Source organism: Physella acuta, unplaced genomic scaffold (assembly GCF_028476545.2).
Source record: "Physella acuta isolate Inbredline_101_S28 unplaced genomic scaffold, ASM2847654v3 ptg000480l, whole genome shotgun sequence".
NCBI lineage: Eukaryota > Metazoa > Mollusca > Gastropoda > Physidae > Physella > Physella acuta.
Window position 1 is genome coordinate 288,024 of NW_026731999.1, and position 10,671 is coordinate 298,694.

Here is a 10,671-nt window from a genome sequence, read left to right on the forward strand (position 1 = left end):
AAATGAAGCTTTGTCCTGGGTCTTAGTCTGAGTCTGTATTGTGTATTATCAAAGCACAGCTACGAATAATTTATACCTCAAAATGGACAAAACTGGCTTCTAAGCCCGGAACCTAAGAGATTCGACGCTTCCAGTATTTAGTACTTTTCAAACAATCAATACTTTGCTTGATATACTTTAATAATTTTCAGCGCGTAATTTTCAACAACTTTTTTTTTTAGTTTGGGGTTTACGACTGTGAGTAAACAAAAAACTGTCTTGTTTTTTTTTCCTTCAAATAATTCTTAATCATCGCAACAAAAACAGAATTCATCAACACACTACTGAAGTAATTAAAATAATACACACTCTACAATGCATGATAAATTTGTTATGTTTTTTTCATTCAGCGAATTTTTTTTTTTAAATCGGAGAATATTCACAAGCTCAATGAGCAGATACATTTCATGACCACATCTCGATTGACAAAAAAAAAGTATTATTTTTTTTCCTTGAATGTCCTATCCGGATAAAGCCAATTTTCCGGGCGAATGTTTGGGTTCAAGCAAGCCGCCCCGGCAAACATTCACAGGAGCGCAATTCATGTTTTCTTTCGTTTTACCATCGGGGTCTAATCGGCCAGTTCAAACATCCAACGGCCTTGAAAATGAAAGAATTTTTTTTTGCGAGAATGTTACAAGCAGCCCACGTCCAGAACCCCCCTCCCCCTCCCATCCTTATTCCTGAACCAGCCACAGCTTTTGGTCTCTATGGACACATATCTGATGTTAGCACCAAACAACTAATCACAACTTTTTTAATGCGGTCATTTTCAGCCCCCCTTTTATTAATAACAGATCTAGTAATATAACATTTAAGTATAGAATCGGCTCTTGAAAACAACTAAATGTTTTCTAATGAGATCAATGTCAGCCAGCTAACAAACGAGGATCTTATTGATTAGCTCCAGCCCGGCATTAGCGAGTAAAGTCTGAGTTTGGTTCCAGGGTTAGAATCAGCAGGGCTTCATTTAGTCCGCCCCAGCTCTGATGGATACCTGACTCGAGTCGGTAAGGCGATTCGGAATCCACCCAGCTTAGATGGGTACCTGATAATCTGTGAAATGTCCCCGAGTTCACCCAGCTTAAATGGGTACCTGACTAGTCTTTGAAACGTCCCCGAGTCCACCCAGCTTAAATGGGTACCTGACTAGTCTTTGAAACGTCCCCGAGTCCACCCAGCTTAAATGGGTACCTGACTAGTCTTTGAAACGTCCCCGAGTCCACCCAGCTTAAATGGGTACCTGACTAGTCTTTGAAACGTCCCCGAGTCCACCCAGCTTAAATGGGTACCCGACTAGTCTGTGAAACGTCCCTGAGTCCACCCAGCTTAAATGGGTACCTGACTAGTCTGTGAAACGTCCCCGAGTCAACCCAGCTCTGATTAGTACCACACATCCGTTCAAAAGTCCCGGCTAACTTTCGCTTGTGCACTGATATAGTCCATACCAACACCGTAACTTAATAGGAAATGTTTAGTATTATGCATAGGCTAGTTTTAAGGTTAGGGCAAGTTAATGGAAATATAGTTGTCTGTGATAGTGAATATAAATATATTAATCACAATCATCTCTCAGCGCCAATTGAGCATCGACAAGTAAGCGCCATTTCGTCCTGTCTCTAGCTATAACCTCTGTATAAATACAGAAATTACCAAGAACCAACTATTGCTAGGGTTAATATTATGTACGTGTCTCTAACAGTGTTATTTTCTTCCAGTTAGTTCTAGATCTAGACTTTACCATTAAATGGAAATAGCTAGTAACTTGGTAGAACTCAGCTCTATTATAGCTGGTGATAGTAGAGAAGCGAGTATGGCGGAACGTCTAATATAAAGTATCACATTCTATTATACATTTGTTGCTTAACATCACTTGTATTTAAGCCAATCTTTCAATCAACACACATACATGTCTGAATATATGTGTACGTATGTATGTATGTATGTATGTATGTGAATATGTATGTATGTATGTATGTATGTATGTATGTATGTATGTATGTATGTATGTATGTATGTATGTATGTATGTATGTATGTATGTATGTATGTATGTATGTATGTATGTATGTATGTATGTATGTATGTATGTATGTATGTATGTATGTATATAATATGTATGTGTTTGTAATATGTATGTATATGTATGTATGTGTGTATGTATGTATAAGTTTATATGTGCTGTACAATGTATCTCCCGTGCATGTTATTTTTCCGCTGCCAAGACACACCACCAAACGTAACCAAATCAACAAGTGCCTCTACCCGCGAATACAAATTATATCCCAGCCAAGAAAGGGCACACAACTCTTGTACTCTATCCCTACTCCCCCCCCCCCCCCCCCCCCCACCGATACCTCTCATCTGACAAAAGCGATGTCTGAGGTTGACCGTAATAGCACGTAGTCCGCTCTGTTCCCGTCTTCAGCTTCAATTGCCTACTGTGGTGCCGATTGAAACCAAAGGCACTAGTGTATTACATTTGAAGGGTCATGTTCTACCTCCTCCCCTTGTGAGCTGGTTTAAAGAAAAGCTTTAAAAATCTATTCTTTTGGTGACGAAACCAAATACGATACTACAAATTAAAAACAACCAAGGTCTATTAAAAAGATTTGAAGGGGACATCTCGCCCCCCCCCCCCCAAATCCACCCAGTGAGCTGGTTTAAAGAAAAGTTTGTTTTTTCTTTTGATGACGTAACAAAATATGATACTACAAACTGAAAACAACCAAGAAGGTCTATTAAAAAGATTTGCGGGGACATCTTCCCCTCCCCCCCACCCACCCAGTGAGCTGGTTTAAAGAAAAGCTTAAAAAAATCTATTCTTTAGATGACGAAACAAAATACGATACTACTAATTAAAAACAACCAAGAAGGTCTATTAAGAAGATAGTGAGCTAAAGAATTACAGAATTGTGTTGGGTCTCCCCCCCCACCCCACCCAAAAAACCCCCTTATGTCTTATTAATTTAGCCTTTTATTATTTTTAAATGACGATTGTGTTTAAAAAAAGCATTTATTATATGTATCAGAACTAACAAAATATGTATAAAAACAACACGTGCAATTAACTAACGAAACAAGACAATGAAAACGTGTACAAGGACTTCCAAGATTTAACATAAGGCGCGCAAGAACTACTACTAAAAACAACTACTAAAAAACAACACGTGCAATTAACTAACGAAACAAGACAATGAAAACGTGTACAAGGACTTCCAAGATTTAACATAAGGCGCGCAAGAACTACTACTAAAAACAACTACTAAAAAACAACACGTCAATGAAGTCACGCTATTTAAAGATTTTTTTTACCCCTTTCCATCGTAACGCACCTTAAAATGAGTTGGGTCATGATTAATACATTTAATTTTATTATTACTATTTATATATAGAATTTACAAATCGGACAAAAAAAAAAAACAACCAAATTTTGTTTTTAAGTGCAAAAGTGTGACGTTACACTTTTTGAACCCCTACTCCCCACACCCCCTCGTCACAGAAGTCCGAACCCCCCAACCTCCACACCATAGAAATATGTTCTTTAAACGGAGCCAGTGCTGTGATCCATTTCCAAGACATCGACACAATCTCAAACCCACAATCCGTTCTTTTTTTCTCCCAGCACGGTCACCAGAAAACAGAGCATCTCGCTGATCAAGAATAATTAGAGATAAGCCGACCACATTAGCGCGGCCCTCAAAGCCCCGGAGATCTGCCACGTCATACACGAGGTATGTCAGGGTCTTCTCCCCCGTCTCGCCCTCTCTCTTCAAGTTGCTCCTCAGGAGACACGGCCTAGTTAAACGCATACGGACGTCTCTATTCCGACTGTATTTTATGTATACGGTAAACACGACAGCGGGGGGGGGGGGGGGGGGGGGGAAATGGTTTTAGAAACTTGAATATTCATATCAAATATTAGCCTGCACGGACTGGATAGAAGGGAGGGGGTGGTTAATCAAAGAAAAAAAAAGAAGAAAGGTACACTCACTGCATTATAAGACGTGTTTGTATTGACAGGACCTAGTTATTTGAATGTAAGTGGTTTAATCTTTCAACACTGGTGGTATTTGGTTGACAACTTTATCCACGCGATTCCGTTAGCGTAGGTTGCTTTTCACAAAGCAGAAAGATTGTCTGTTTAGTCTTTTAAGTATGTCAAGTCCTAGATCTTACTCCTCTTAGTTATGTAAGATGGCTATAATTAATGATGTCACACATTAGGTGTGGGAAGGGGGGGTGGGTGGGTGGTCAGCGAGTTCATAAGGGTGTCAAGGGGGGGGGGGGGCTATAGAATTGCTTTGACTAATTGTGTAATAATTAAACACTGTTAAATCAACCTCTTTTAATGTCATCGGTGCAGAATACTCTCAAGAAGACAGATACAATACTTAAAACAATTCTTTGCGGTGTAGTTAAAATGAAAGTAGTGGCCATACAAACTTGATTGTTTGTTCTTTTGTATTTGTTTTGTACAGATCCGATGTAATTGTTATTTTTAATATTTGAGATAGTTTTAGCAATGGCCAACGAAAGGTCGCATTACAAAGATGACACCACGGCGGGTGGGTATTAGAACAGTGTTTTTTTCACTCTTTTTTTCTCAGGGGGAGGGGGGGGGGGGGGGGAAGGGGCGCTGGAAGAAACGCTGTATTAAAATTTAAAAATGTAGCATCGAAGTGTGAAAATTAAAAGTGTTTCAAGTTCTTTATGTGTAAATGTGTACAATGTGACACAATACAGTGTGGCAATACAAGAAGGGGATGCAGGTACACATTTAGTGATATTTCACTGACCATATCATTACGTTAAAGTGAACATGCGCGAACCGGAATAGGTTTATACAAGTCACAAGTAACAAGGCCAACGCTAGACACTAAGACAGTTGGGTCAAAATAAACAGAAAATGCTGAACCATTGCATCCCAAAACACGCATATAATTCCCTAAACGGTGTTGGGGTAAAAAAAAAAAAAAAAAAAAAATCAGCACCTTATGTCTGACAATCAGAGTGGCCAGGAAAATTGTAAATATTATCTTAAAAAAAAATTGCCGAGAAAATATTTTCCCGCTGTTAGAATCCCTAAATTGCTGCTTATTAAATATTAAGAGAGCTTTCGGCCACGGGCAAGTTATTCACAAATGCGAGTAGTCCCGCGTGACAGATGTGTCCGTGGCTTGGACAACGACCATCGACCCGCAGATGTCGAAATAAAAACCCTCAAAACCCCAGCGTGCCGAATCTTTAAGACCATCGGCTTTGGTAGGAGGGTGTGGGGTGGGGTTGGAAAATGTCATCTCATTACGGATCGCAATGCACGTCGTCGATTTCTGAACAAAAAAAAATGTGAATTTCAGACCCATATCGCTCACCGGACTTCCGAGAAACCGACACTTGATCAAGTCGCCATCCATTCAATTTCTCTCTTCAACAAGGCCAAATTGAACAAGGCGTTAACACAGGGGAGATAATCGTATCAATGAGACTCCCTTTGTCTCTGATAGAAATTAAGCACACTTTCGACAGGGCCAATACGTTACTGCCAAACGGAATAGATTTTTTTTTTTTTTTTTTTTTTTTACGAGCCACCGGTGAAAGTTTTACAAGGCTGAAATAACCAATAAACGAGATCCCAAATGTGCACAGTTACACAGTAAAAACTTACAGACATTTTTAAAAATTTTGTTTACTGTTTACTAGAGTCTCGACAGGTAGGAAAACACGTTCTACCTAATCAAGTTCACAGCGGGCAGCTCACAGGTAAAAAAAAAAAATGCCAGGAAACAGTGACCATAACATGGAAAGATTTCAAAATGAACTAATTAGGCATAATTGAGTGCACGTCAAATTATAAAATAAGCTAGCGTGCTTGCAAGCTTTAAAACTATTCATTAACAACAAGTTGCGTTTTATTTTTTTATGTACAGCTGATACATTGGCTACACGCATAACAAGTTAAAGAGGAACCGTTAATTACAACCAAGACGATCAACAAATAAGACATTTCTTTGTCCCCGTTCAGCATTTCATTATTTTCAACACAATTACCTCCCCCTTTTCATACCAGCCAATGAATCAATAGGCATGGGCTAAAGGGCAGCAACCCAGCCTAGGAACTAATTTGCCCAGATATCCTACCCGGGCCCTAAGTTCGCGACGCTATGGGCGTAATGTCGAGAATGAAAACAACGGTCGCCTGCTATTATTTCCTAGAGTCAAAGGCGCCCTGGGCGGGCTTGCGATCTAGGGACCTGTCATAAATTTGAGCAAATTTGTAGTCCTAACCCCCTACAATTAGATTTTTAGTCCTAACCTCCTGCCATCAGATTTGTAGTCCCCTACCATCAGATGTGTAGTCCTAAACCCCTTACCATCAGATTTGTAGTCCTAAACCCCTAAACATCAGATGTGTAGTCCTAACCCCCTACAATTAGATTTGTAGTCCTAAACCCCTTGCCATCAAATTTGTACTGTAGTCCTTAACCCCTTACCATCAGATTTGTAGTCCTTAACCCCTTACCATCACAAAAAACGTAAGCTCCTTCCCTTCGTTGTAGTCACAAGGACTCCACTACCCCTTAAAAACCAAAATAAGTCTCTCACATAACTTACAAATAACCATGCCAGTTTCTCATATAACTTACAAATAACCATGCCAGTTTCTCATATAACTTACAAATAACCATGCCAGTTTCTCATATAACTTACAAATAAATATGCCAGTTTCTCATATAACTTACAAATAACCATGCCAGTTTCTCATATAACTTACAAATAACCCAGACATAGTCTCCCTCAGCCCTTCAGCCGAACATAATCTAAACATACATCTTTTAATCACGTTTATATTGAAGCAATACAAGTACGCCTCGTCACATTTCTTAACCCTCTCATCTCTACTACAAAGTACTTTTATCACCGAAGTCCGATTTCCACCTCGCCCCTAAGGCAAGTGACCTGATGTATCCACACACATACACTAATATTCATACGCATAAACATTGACACACATACGCTCTATGTTGACTGACTGATCCCAAAGTACATATAACTCCGGTACTGCAAAACGGTTTATATTACTCTTCAATGAAACCCATGGTCAACATAAAAAAAAATTCACAACTGCCAACAAGCGGGTCAAGAAGACAACAAACATTCGTTCAACGAACTTAAACGACAATAAAAAGCTATAAAATAAACAGATCAAACGGGATAGTTATGATAAGCCAGCGTTGCTTCTGTGTTTAAAAGTTAACCCCTCCCGCCCCGTAAAGTAAAACCAAACACACAACGTTGTAATGATTTACAGCTTAAACTGATTCATAAAACTACAGTTAACATTCCTTTTGTGTTTTATTTGACTTAATTTAAATAATGTTAATACTCGCAGCATAGACGTACCGACATATTCAATTAAATGGTATCGCAGATAGCGATACTTTAGAAGTTTAGACCGTACGGGCAGAGGCGTTGCTAGGGGAGTGCAGGTGGGGCGCCCCCCCCCCCCCCCCCGGGCGCCGACCAACGGGATAGAAAAAAAAGCTCATTTTGACAGCATTACAGTCAGTTTTATAAACAATGGTTTTACGGTCTTGTTTAACCGTTTTCTACATCTATTGCGTGACACTAAAATAAAAAAAAATGTTGAGTGGGTGCGCTTTTTAGTCAACGTGATTAACTATTTATAAATGGGGGTTGGGGAGCAAAAACTGATAGTTCGCCCCGGGATAGGTAGCTACGTCACTGCATAAAGGTACTGTTAGGTTATGGTTAGATGATTACCAGGAATACTGACTAAAAACGTATAAAAAAACACCTATGTGACAGTCACAGCCGTAAAGTAACAAAACTATCAAGTATTGTTAGACCTGTAGGTAACACTGAACCTTCACACAAACTCAGTGTCTAATCATTTACATAGACACGAGGCGGCCTATGTTCCCCACACTAAAGCCGACTACTAATCCATTATTAATTAAGAGGCGAACACTATCCACGGAGACCCAACTAAATTGATTAACTTCAGCAAGTACCATCATTGATTAATTAAAAAAAAAACATTGTTATGCTTACAAATATGCCTGTAATATGTATGTCATTATTTTTTAAGATAAATTATTTTGGAGGGGGGGGGGGGGGTGAGTATGGCCGTGTTTTTTTTCCAGCCTTTTTTCTTCAGAAAGGGTGCGGACACTGTTAATTAAGGTATTTACATTCTATTTCGATATTGGGGGGGGGGGGGGCAGTGCCTCCCAGAAAGATGCCTGAAAGAAACACTGGGGTATCAGGTAAAGCGAAAAGTGTCACAAGAAACAAATTGTTGTATTAGCCCCCCCCCCCTCCCAAAAAAAAAGCCTCCCATAGAGCCAGTGTTAGTGTGACGTGTAAATAAAGTGTAGCGTGTAACACGCTTCTCTCCCCGCTCCGTAAACCCGCCGGCCTGGGATACAGCCATCCGGGAATTTATTTCATGGCCGGATTGACGTCTCCGTGGGGGTTATGTTGCGCAAGCCTTGATTCGGCCAATTAATTAATGTCTCGTCTTCACTGGGGGGGGGGGGGGGGGGGGGGAGAAGAAAGAAAGAATGTGAGCTTAGGGAGACGTGCAGGAGTTAAGATAATACCGTGTGAGTAGCCCCATAAACACCGGTCTCAGAGAGTGACACTAAATAAAAGGAACTAGATACGATCACGCACTACGTACATAAATCAACGTAAGGGCATCATGAGATAGCTCCCCCCCTCCCCTTCACAAATAGCAGTATGAATTGGTGTATGAATACATTTTGCTGAACATATAGAGGGGTCTTTATATTTTTAAATTCCAATCTGACAATACCTTTATAGAATACAAGGATCCACTCTTATGTGGCATTTTACTTCATGAATGAACACTAGTTCACATTATATATAGACGTCTATTAGCTGGTACTTGAATGTTGCTAGCAGGGTCTTATTTGTCTGTATCGATACACTATCTTGATCAATGATATCGACAGGAAATTAAATATTGTATAATTTAGCATTTGCCGACAATTACAAAATAATCGATTATTATTTCTACACACGTACATTTATATTTAATTTAAATAAAAATCGATACACCTCAATAAAATGAAAAAAAAAATCCAAATAAAATAGCTAACCTGCTGTAATTAGGCCATCCGATTTTTAATTATCCTGATATCCATCGCGCATCTTGATAACATTGCTATGGTTTTCACTGTATCAACATATTCCCAGTACAAGAATGATTTTCACTGTCTCGAGTAAACTTGGCCCTATCATCAACATATTCCCAGTGCAAGAATGGTTTTCACTGTATTAAGTAAACTTGACCATAGCATCAAAATATTCCCAGTACAAGAATGTTTTTCACTGTCTTAAGTAAACTTGACCCCAGCATCAAAATATTCCCAGTACAAGAATGTTTTTCACTGTCTTAAGTAAACTTGACCATAGCATCAACATATTCCCAGTATAAGAATGGTCTTCACTGTCTTAAGTAAGTAAACTTGACCCCAGCATCAAAATATTTCCATTACACTTGGAAGTCATCATCTAGACCTAAGTGTTAAGGCCTACTTGTTTTATTTTTTACAATAAAAATAAAATAAATAAATACTCAAACGAAAAAAAATAAAATAAAAATGAACAATTCCCGAAGACACGGGGGGGACAAGAATGCAGGGTTTCCACAGTGGTCTACAGACAGACCCCGGCTGGGTCGATACCATCATACACAGATCTCCCACCATCGATCGCAGCATCCTCGCGCTACAAACTTACCACAACAGTTTACCACTTTGTCATCTTATTAACCCACACGGGGGAAAACCCAAAAAACTACCCCCACCACCCCACCCATCTTTTAAAATCACGCAGTTTATTGATTTTCTTTAAAAACTATATAACTCTCTTAATAACACGAAGTAAAGCGCCATGTCGGTGGGAAACTCAGGAAAAGAAAAAAAGATAATTTTTCTTCCCAAACCCATTTTCTGAAATACAATGTGGCACCACTCTCAAGACTAATTTAAAGCTCGTTGCTTCAAACCTTGAAATAAATTTATCAGCATTAGCTACCAATTACGTTATAGATAATCCAAAAGGAGTAAGTTACCAATTAAGTTATAGATAATCCAAAAGGCGTAAGTTATCAATTACGTTAGAAATAATTCAAAAGGCGTAAGTTACCAATTACGTTACAGATAATCCAAAAGGCGAAAGTTACCAATTACGTTATAGATAATCCAAAAGGAGTAAGTTACCAATTACGTTATAGATAATCCAAAAGGCGTAAGTTACCAATTACGTTAGAGATAATCCAAACGATGTAAGTTACTAATTACGTAAGAGATAACCCAAAAGACTTGAGTTACTAATACGTTAAAAATAATCCCATTTTAAAAACGACAAGAGGAAAAAAAAAGACACCGATTGTTTTTTATACAGCTAAACAGTCGAGTCTCGAAAAGGTGCACGATGCTATTTCAGAGGTCGATTTTATCCAACCACTTGGGCTACACCGTACTGGCCTTGACAATGTACACAATGACTCCCAAAATGGAAGGTTAAAGGTGAAAGTTCACTTGCATACAATTAATACACTTTACTCTGATCGAAAAAA